At 56.9% G+C, this 9956-nt stretch overlaps 1 long non-coding RNA gene across 1 annotated transcript; it reads right to left on the bottom strand.

Moving 5' to 3' along the window:
* Positions 1 to 2566: 2566 nt before the first annotated feature.
* On the bottom strand, positions 2567 to 5862 carry LOC117284422. Its single transcript, XR_004515502.1, has 3 exons — positions 5625 to 5862; positions 5288 to 5431; positions 2567 to 2933 (listed from the first exon to the last, which is right to left on the bottom strand). It is a non-coding gene; the product is annotated as an uncharacterized LOC117284422 (long non-coding RNA).
* Positions 5863 to 9956: the final 4094 nt, after the last annotated feature.

The raw sequence follows: 9956 nt of genomic DNA, 5'->3' as shown, positions 1-9956 counted from the left end.
TCCCTGGTCTGCAGAAACAGAACTAATGTCCCTGAGTAGTGCGACCAAACCCGAGTCAGCGGGGATGCTCACGGCAGAAAGCAGGGGCGGCCCATGGGCCAGCGCTAGGACCTGAGCTCGGGGCCCCAGTTTGACCCCAGCCCCCCCACACACACACTTGGAGCCCCCACAGGGGGGAGCACTGCTCTGTTTGTGGAAGCAACACGACGTGTCTGAACTTGAATGTCAGAGATAGTGCGAGTCCATTCGGGACTAAGAGAAGCAAGCGAAACACATCCAGCTTCCCATCTGTAAAAGGCAATAACACTTCACACTGACGTCTGATAACAAATAACCTTCAACGACCCGTGAGCATGGGAGGCTGACGGTTGGGGGAAAGCGGCTTTTTATAAAAACCGCAGATGCACACGCACACCTGAGCTTGCTGCTTCGTTAGGGAACAGGAAATCCCGCCATGGAAGCCCAGGAGGACTGGAGGTGTAAAGGAGTAGGACTGGGCTTCTGAGTCCAGGAAACAAACAAAACCATGCGGTGAAGCTGGTTAAAACTGGCTGGAGAAGCAGCAGCAGCTCAACTTGGTTTAAACAGAGGCGGAGAAGCAATACTGTTGTTTCATGAATGCATAGACAGAAAACGTTAAGCAAATACGATCTTCGGCAAAATTTCAGGGAGACTTTGGCTTAGTCCAAGAAGGGACTTTCTGCCTCTGTCCTGTGTGCTCTTGAGCCTGCCGAGGGGCTCATGGCGCTTCCCCGATGTTGGTCTGGGAAGTGTGAGGAGATGCACAGCGGAAGCGAGTCTCGAGACCTTGCCCGGAGCTGAGACGTCCCCGCTCTGACCAGAACACCACGAATGAACAAATCCTCACAGGATGATTGCTGAGATCTCCAAAGTCGGTTGATCACTTACTATACGCCAGATCATTTAAACCTTCCACCACCACCCCAGGAGGCCCCTAGCTCCATCCCTGTTTTTCAGACAAGGAAACTGAGGCAGAGAGATTATAATCCTTTTGTCCTATGTGACAGAACTAGTACACTTCCCGAAGTTTTAACCACTACACCTGAGTAGCCAGAGCTCAGTAGCTGTGCAGGCTTCCGGTCAAATGAAAACAGATCCCAAAGCTCTGCTTTAACCTAAATATTTCTAAAGTAACGACAGCTTTCAAATACAGACTCTGGCTTGGAAAGCGCATCGGTGTGAGCGGGTCACATAACAGTTACCACAGTGGTTCTCAGACAACCAGCACTGCTCAGGAGACTCACCAGTTAGAGGCAGAAGTCTTTTGGCATCCATGCCATGCGGCTTAGGATCAGATCTTAACGAACAGAGCTTCCCCCGAAGTCCATTTCTTCCTAATTGGAATGTCTGGTTCCGCCTGGTTTTGTCGGCAGGTTAGGCTTGATGCCCGATTTCTCAAACCAGATTTTGCCTTTGGTTCTGCTTAGCCTGTAACAAGGGCCCTGCCAAGATCCACGGGGTCTGGAACCACTCAAGAAACAGCTAATCACCGAGGAGACCTGGAGCTGTCTGCTGGGTACTGCCCCTTCTGATAAAATCCAGCCCGAGAGGAGATCAGGGTAAGTAAGCCCGAGACCCCGATTCTCAGCCCTTCCTGAGGCATGAGGAATGTTCTCAGTGATCTTCTCACAGCCACATGTGCTGTGTCCGGGCCCATTCTTATTGTCAACTCAGTATGCAAAGCACTTGGATTTTATTGGGCACGTACTGGTGTAGAGATATTAACTACGCAAATGTATGTAAGTAATGACCTAAACACCATAGTGTATTTAATCCAGGCAGTTCTCAGAGAGGTCCACAGGGAGACTGTGGCGGTCAGGGTGGGAGTCAACTTGATGAGATGTGAGACCGGCCGAGAGGACCAGCAGAGCACACTTCTGACCGGGCCTGCGTGGTCGCGGAGGTGTGGCCTTGGGTCTCTGACCAGACCCGAGCCCCTCCCTCTCTGGTGTGTTTCCCTGCTCTGCTTTCAGGACAGCCCGGCTAAGCACTTTGCTCCCCCACGTCCTCCCGCCATGATGGTTTTCCCCCGAGCCCCCTGACACCACAAGACAGATGTGACCTCCCCGCTTCACGTCGTGGATGACTAGTACTGCGGCATCCAGCGGTTGGAAAGCTGACCGGCACGGGGACGTGAGGAAGGAAGGGTACTGCACGGCGGCTTGTTGGGGACTGGAAGCAACGTGGTGAATAGCAGCGGACTGTGGATGGGAAAATGAAACGGATGTGGCCTGGAGCGGGGCAGCCCAGCATCAGGGACGGAAGGGAATATTACTAGAGCCAGTCTGAACGCAACACATTGAAGGACGTGAACTGCAGGCATAAAAAGCAGCACGACACGTCTTTATAAGAATGCATACTGTGCAATCACAATACATGGCAGTGTTTACGTTTAAAAACTGTTACAGTATAAGACACGGTCATTCATCTCCCTCAGAGTTCCCCTTGCTCAGAACACACTACTCCCCTCTTTCTTGTCACTTTCCCACGCACTTCTGGAAGTGCTGTTTCATGAGTGTCTGCCTCAATGTCCTGAGTCAATTCAAAATATTTCCTTTCCATGGCCATCTTGACTTTGGGGAGGAGCCGAAGTCACACAGTGCCAGCGCTGGTGAGCGGGGTGAATGAAGACGCAGTCAAGTCTTTAGGAGCCTGCTTTTCACTGGATGGCGCTCGGAGGCAGCAGCTGCGACCACACTTTGTAAAGACTCTCAGGAGGGAGGACTTTCGGAACTGCTCCAGAAAGTGGCCACAATGATGGGCTGAGCGTGGTATGAAGGGGGAGAGGATCGGAGGTGGAGTTGTAGCAATGTGTCTGTCAGTGTAGTAACTCTTCCGATGTAAGCATTCAACCATGAGTTGAGATAGTGCTTGGGACACTGGATCTACATCAAACACATCAGATGGGCTGCCTGTGGAGGAGGAAGAGAGGAGAAAGGACAAATGTACAAGCCTAGGGTGGCCGTGACGGCCCGTGTTGCGTGCGGTGTCCTGGAGGAGCTGTCACTCGGGAGGTCGGAACCCAGGATAAGGACTGCCCGGTGGTTGCTTAGCACTTGGACGACTGATGCTCTCTGGGCCAGAGGGTCTCCGCCTCGGCAGCGCATCACAGACATCTCAGGGAGCCTTAACAACACTGCCGGAGCCTCTGCCGAGGCTGACAAGGGCCCAGCGTCAGTGAGCGTTCAGAGCCACCAGGTGAGTCTCATTCAGGACCACGGCGCTAAGCATGTTTTCCCCCAGTTTCATTCTTTGCCATTTGAAAAGAGATCACACCGCAGTTGGGGTTATTTTTTTTTTTCTTTTGCCAAATGTCAATTTCATTATTAACAGAGAGTGACAAAGAGTGCAAAATTCGTTTTACTTATTTAGCCATACATTGAAACTATTTGCTGTGCTGCTTTGTGTGTTCAGGGTGGGTACTGCACCATTCTGGGGCCTGCGTCCACAGTGCAGAAGACCTCTGCAGTGGATCAGTGCACAACCTGACCTATCACCCAGGACGGCCTTAGAGTTCACTTTGCACACTGCTCTGGACTAAATCCTTTGGCTACACTGGCAAACAAGGTGGTAAGTGCAGCAGCGGAAGTTGGTCACGCACATGACTTCCACAGACTGACAGTCCTGGGGTGGGAAGGGACAGCCTGTGAAACCGAAGCTGAAGAGTGAGCACTGGGGGAGGGAACGGAAGGGGGGCAGGTGAGGACCAGGGGCCGCACTGCGGGGTGCAGAGGGCCTGAGGTGAGCAGCGCACTGGGTCTGGGAGGAGGCAGTGTTGGCCCTCAGAGGCAATCGCTGCTGCAATGCAGCCTCGAGGCAGGACTGTGCTGGGGACTTCGAGGGGCTCCCCCGGGTTAATTTCCTGGGCTGCTGCTCCGGGACTATCATGGACAGCGGGTGCTTCTTGACTCCTTCGAGGGTGCTCTCAGCCAGGCAGGGGCGCAGAGGGACTTGCCTGTCATCCCAGCACACTGGGAGGCAGAGGCAGGAGGATCCCCATGGGTTTGAGGCCAGCCGAGACTACATAATGAGCTCAATGCTGGTCTGACCCTGTCTCAGACAAACAAACAAACAAACAAAAACAAACTACTACAGACTCATGAGTGAAACAAAGGCTGTTACTTTAAGCAGCTGCATGGGCTCTCTAGGGCGGCTTCCTGTGCATGCTCAGCAATCAGCCTAGGAGCTGCTGCTCTGGGACACCAAGGCGGATCGCCAGCCCGGGCTTCCCGGAGAAGAGATGGGGACCAGGCAGCTCCCCAGGGCTGGGCGGTGACAGAAGGGCCTGGCAGCCAAAGGGATCCCCACTATGATGCCACAGCCGGGAGTCCGAGTCACCACTCGCCCCAGGGACCAGGCTCTAGGATGGAGCCAGGCAGTGAATGCGGAAACCTTATGGGGCTCAGCTGCAACCTGCTCGGGGGAGTCTGGGCCTGCCCCTCCCCACTGACGAAAAGGGATGCGGATTCCAAGCACAGAGGCTGAAGGTCCGCAGTGAGAAGCGCGGGTGGAGACGCTCTCAGCCATGGGAGAAGCGTGGTGCGGTAGTGCACACCTGTAATTCCAGCCCTCGGGAAGCTGAGGCAGGAGGGTTGCAGACTCAGCCCGGCCTGGGCAGATGAGTGACTTACTAAGATCATGCCTCAAAATAATATATAAAAATAAGAAGGGTTGGGGAAGTGGCTCAGTGGAGAGACCCTGGGTTCACTCCCCAGCCCACACACCATGAAAGCCCCCAGGGAGCAGAAGTGGGATCACAAGTTCAGGGACCCTGGAGGCCACAAGGCGGTGGAGGGAGCAGGGCCCACCCGCTCCTGTGCCAGTTGTGGGCTCAGGGCCCCAGAGCGCCGATATCTTCTCGCTCCCCACCCACCCACTGCCCAAGCAACTGCAGGAGCTGCCGCGCCAGGCACTGCGCCCACGTGGCACTCTCGCCCAGACCAGACCTCGCGAGACCTCAGCCACGCGGGAGCCCTCGGGTAGGGGGAGAAGGATGAGGGATTGGGGGGGCCAGCGGCGTGGAAGTCCATGCCCCCGACGTGGCGTTGACTAATCTTCTCGCTCCCCACCCACCCACTGCCCAAGCAACTGCAGGAGCTGCCGCGCCAGGCACTGCGCCCACGTGGCACTCTCGCCCAGACCAGACCTCGCGAGACCTCAGCCACGCGGGAGCCCTCGGGTAGGGGGAGAAGGATGAGGGATTGGGGGGGCCAGCGGCGTGGAAGTCCATGCCCCCGACGTGGCGTTGACTAGAGGCCGTTTTTACCTTTGTTTTTATCGTCGGCAGCTTCCTCTCTGGGAAACTAAGGAACACGCGTCGGGCTCGGTTTTTTAAATCACAGTTGGCGGTTAGGACCAGAAGTGTAGCTCCTTGGTATCAGGAATAAGTTCCCGAGTTCCCGCCTCGGCACTGCAAAGAAGAAAGACAGAACAAACAAACAAATGTTGGTCGGTCAGCACCTCTTAACACTTCCAGAGCCAAGCAGTGGCGCACATCTGTCAACCAACCAACCGGGGAGGCTGAGGCAGGAAGATCACCAAGAGTCCGAAGAGTCTGGGCTACGTAGTGAGTTCAAGACTAAGCGATATGAAACAAAATGGACCTTTGCAGGAGCACGAAGCAGGCGGATGGGTGGGGATGTCACACGGGGCAGGTCCGGCCGCACCCTCGGCACACCGGCTCTGGGACGTCTCCCTCACGACGGCGAGGGTTCTGGGCTCTCCCGGCGCCGACTGACCAGCTGTTCCAGTGACCCTCATCCTCACAGCAGATCGGCGCCTCTTCTCAGAAAAGAAGAGGGAACAGTGTGGATGCGAGCTGACTCTGTGGGCCTCCACAGAGCCTCGACGCTGGACTCTGACACATCAGTCGCGTCACAGCTGGGGACTGAGGCCCCAGACCATGAGGCCTGGCCTGGCCCCCACCAGGCTGTCAGGACAGAAGAGGCCGGGACCAAGGCACCGGGCGCCTGGGCTGGCTGCGGATGGACACAGGGCACCTCACTGCCGCAGACTCTGGCCAGGCGCTGGGCCGGCATCAGAGGGGCGCGGGTGGGCGGGGCCCTGCGGAAGTGGTCTGAGCCGTCTGCTGCCCCGTTCTCACCGAGGGTTAAGCAGAGCTGTAGCAGGCACAGCCTGGGTACCCGGTATCTCACGGGCCGAGCCCAGTGCTACAACCTGGCCCAGCATGAGGGAGACCCTGGGCTCCCTCCCCAGCACCACACACAGTGAGGTAGGGGAGCTGGGCGCAGGGGCAGGCGCTTTAACCCCGACACTGGGGAGGCTGAAGCAGGAGGGTCACCGTGAGATCAAGGCCAGCCTGGGCTACATAGCGATACCCTGTCTCCAAAAAAACCAACCAACAAACAAAACAAAAATTGGAAACCATGCATCTTGGCCCTCACCTGGGCTTTGACCCTCAAAGCCAACGCATTGTATCTCCTCCTCCTCATTGAAACGAGACAGGTAACCGTGGAAGAGGACTTAGCTCCCAGAACGCGGCAGGTCCTTTCCACCACTGTGCCTTTCTCAGAGCTCAGCGTCCAGCTGCCCTTGGTGTGGAACAGGCATCGCCCTCCAGCCCTCCACCGCTTTCCCTTGCTAGCGCTCCCTCTTCTTGATTTCTTCTTTTAAACATGGTACCAGAGACAGAACTCAGCCTGCTGAGCGGCCTGGGCTGGTGTAGGACTCAGGTCCTCCTGCCTCGCCCGCCGTGCCCAGTTCCTTGCTGTGCATTTTATTCAGCACTGAGCGAGCACAGCGGGAAGGCAGTTAGCGTTTTAGTTGTGTTCCTGCGAGCGTGGCTCAGAGAGCAGCCGTGTGGTGGTGATTTATTTCACTTGGGTGATCTCAGTCTTCCCAAACCCTAGGGTGAGGGGGCTGCTGCGAACTCCATACGACAAGTGGGAAAACAGCCGGAGAAGTTAAATCTGCCTGGATTCCTGGCAATTTACCCGAGCTCCTTTAATTCTGCGTTAGGATCGCCCAGCTAGCATCCCGCCTGCCCAGGACTGTGTACCGAACTGGCCTTATTCCCTCTTTTGTCCCACTCCACCCTGTTCACTTCCACAGCTGCTGCAGGCGTCTTCGGAGTCTCAGTGGTGAAGGGCCCAGACCCTCTGGAGATGGAGTTAGAACTGGGGGAGCTTTGGAAATCTGAGCAGCTATGTGGGAGTCACAGACTGGGACCGCGGTGTCCCGAGCACACGGGGCGCTGGAGGCCGCTGGTGACAGATTTATCCACACAAGGTGAAGGTCAAATGACCCAGTGCCAGGGCGAGAAACCACTGAGCAATGGGCTGTTCTGCGGCTGCTTATCACACATTTTGGGTCTTTCTGTAAATAGCCCAGCCCAAGAAGGCGAAACTGTGCCTGCCTTCAGCAACGCCTCGAAGAGCTCTGCAGAAATGCACAGGCGCTGGTCATGGTGGTGCACACCTACAACCCCGCGTTCTGGGGGCTGAGACAGCATTCTGGGGGGCAACTTAGTGACTTCGAGGGACCCTGCCTCCAAAACAAAAACTATGAAAGTGGCGGAGGGTGGAGCTGAGCGCAGAGGCCCTGGGTTCAGCCCCCAGCACCACAGCGCACACACACGCACACACGCGTCTGGGATAACAAATCAGACTCCAGGGCCAAGCCTGAGACCCTTGCCAAGGGGGAGAAGTCCCAACCATTAGCTTGGGCATTACTTCCCTGGCCGCTCCCACCTGGACAGGCCAGCACTTTGTTTGCGGGAGCCGCAGGATAGGTTTTCACTCTGTGGGAGAAGTCCGGGCCCCTTACAGTAAGGGTAGTGGCTGTCGCTGTCCCCTGTCTTCCACAGGCAGCCTCTTCCTGCTGTCCTGAGCGGGACCCTGATTTCTGGACCCAGAGCCCGAGCGGTCCCTGGTGAGCACTGCAGCTGCTGAGCCCAAGGGCAGAAGTGCAGGCAGCACTGAGGAGGGGAGAGGAGGGTCCAGGCCACCTCCCCGTGTCCTCTGCACAAGCCGGGACACCTGGTCACCTGGCTTCTTTCCCGTTCCGAGGACAAAGCTCAGTGCTGTAGGTTTGTGGTGCTGAGCAGCACAAGGCACAATTGAACCTTTGAGTGAGACCATGTGAACGAGTGGAACTAAAAACAAAAACGGGCGGGGATTTAGCTCAGTGGTGCCACAGCCCGACTCAAAAGCGAAAGGTCCCGAGCTCGATCCTGGTACTAAACAAAATGCAAAAAACAAAACAACAAGGGCCGTGGTGTCCAACAGAGCTGACAGAAGGTGGGACCCACAGGGGCTGTGAAAGTGGGAAGCTCAGGGCCAGTGTCACCCTCCCACACCAAGGCCAGCTGCCAGGACGGAGTTCATGAGGCCTCTGAGGGGCAGGACTGCAGTCACCGCGCCCCACCCAAGCAAGACAATTCCAAACGGAGAAAATAATGCAGCCATTTCTCCCACTTGGAAGTGAAAACAGGCCAGGTGACCTGGTACACACTCGTCTTCCCAGGACTTGGGAGGCTGAGGCAGGTGGATCCCCACAAGATCCAGGACAGCCTGAGCTACACAGCAAGACCCTGTAAGACGTATTCTAAGCCCGGGCCGTCTCTGAGAGGGGTCCAGGAGGTTCTGACACTCATACAGGTCTGAGAGGACCTGGACCATCCCACGCCTTCCTCTACACATTTTTCAGAAACACCCCCCCGCCGGACCTCAGCCCAGACGGAGGGGGACCCTGGAGGAGGGAGGCAGGGCCCCCTATGTCCTGAAGCCCTGAACTCCAGGGGCTCAGCCCGGGCCACAGGGAAGACTCGGCCCTTAGGAGCGTCCTGGGAGGAAGAGGTAAGGAATGGTCCCAGGCAGAGGCGACGCCTGTCCCTCGTCTATCAGCACTTACGGGAGAAGCTGCCCTTGTGTGTGTCAGCGCTGCTCCCTCTGGTTCAAGGGGGAGCCCATGCGAGGAGCCCTGGTGCACAGGGCCTCAGACCTTGACCCGCGCCTGTACTCAGCCTGGGACCTGGGGCCCAGAGAGGGGAGGGGACCTGGGAGGTCACACAGCAGACCAGACCCGGGCGCCAAGCCTCCTCCTCTCTCTGGTCCTGGTGCTGAAGGGCAGCTGCACCCTGATGGCGCCCCCCAGCCCCACCCCAGGCCTTAGCGAGTGCTTGGGGATCTCAGAACTACTGCAGCCTGCTGACCTCTGATGGCCAGAAGGAAGGGAGCCATGGACCTCTCCTGGTGCTCAGCATGGCCTTCTCTTGAGCTTGGCTCAGGCTTGTTCTTCTTTTAATCTGGTTTTTGAGATGGTGTCTAGCTGTGCAGCCCAGGCTGGAACTCCAGGGATCCTCCTGCCTCAACCTCCTGAGTGCTGAATCACAGCATACGCCACCACGCCCAGCTTGGGTCCTTCCTGATCTCCTGGCTCTCCTGTGCTGCCCCCCGCCCCAGGTCACAGACTCTAGAAAGAGAGCTGAGCTAGGATGTGCCATTGGCTTTGTGACATAACTCAGCTTCCTGCTCGGCGGTGAGGCTCCAGGGACAGAGGGGCAGCTCGGGGACACGCGCAGGAACAGTCTGAGACGTCACCCACAAAGCGGCTGAGCCGAGCAGGCAGCCGCGGACGACATGGGGAGCAGATGTTCACTGTCCACCTCATTCTGCGCCTGAGTTTCCCACAGGAGGGGCTCGTGTCTCTGCGCCTGCTCTGTCCCTGCTGGCGCCTGCCTGCACTGGGGGCGGTGGGTCAGGGCGTCGCGGTGCTGACCCAGACGTCGTCTTCGGGGGATGCCGGCCGGGTCTCAGTGCTTCCACCCAATGCACCCCCAGCTGCGCCGCAGAGAATCACATCGTTTAAGATTTTAAGAATCAAAAGTAATTAATATTCTCAGAAATAGATAAACCTAAGCCGGGCATGGTGGCACACACTTGTAATTCCAGCGAGGAATGAATAAACTGGACGTT

This window comes from Fukomys damarensis, unplaced genomic scaffold (assembly GCF_012274545.1).
Source record: "Fukomys damarensis isolate Sample0158 unplaced genomic scaffold, DMR_v1.0_HiC HiC_scaffold_5, whole genome shotgun sequence".
Taxonomy (NCBI): domain Eukaryota; kingdom Metazoa; phylum Chordata; class Mammalia; order Rodentia; family Bathyergidae; genus Fukomys; species Fukomys damarensis.
The sequence above is the reverse complement of the archived record's forward strand: the minus strand, read 5'-3'. Positions and strand labels throughout refer to the sequence as shown.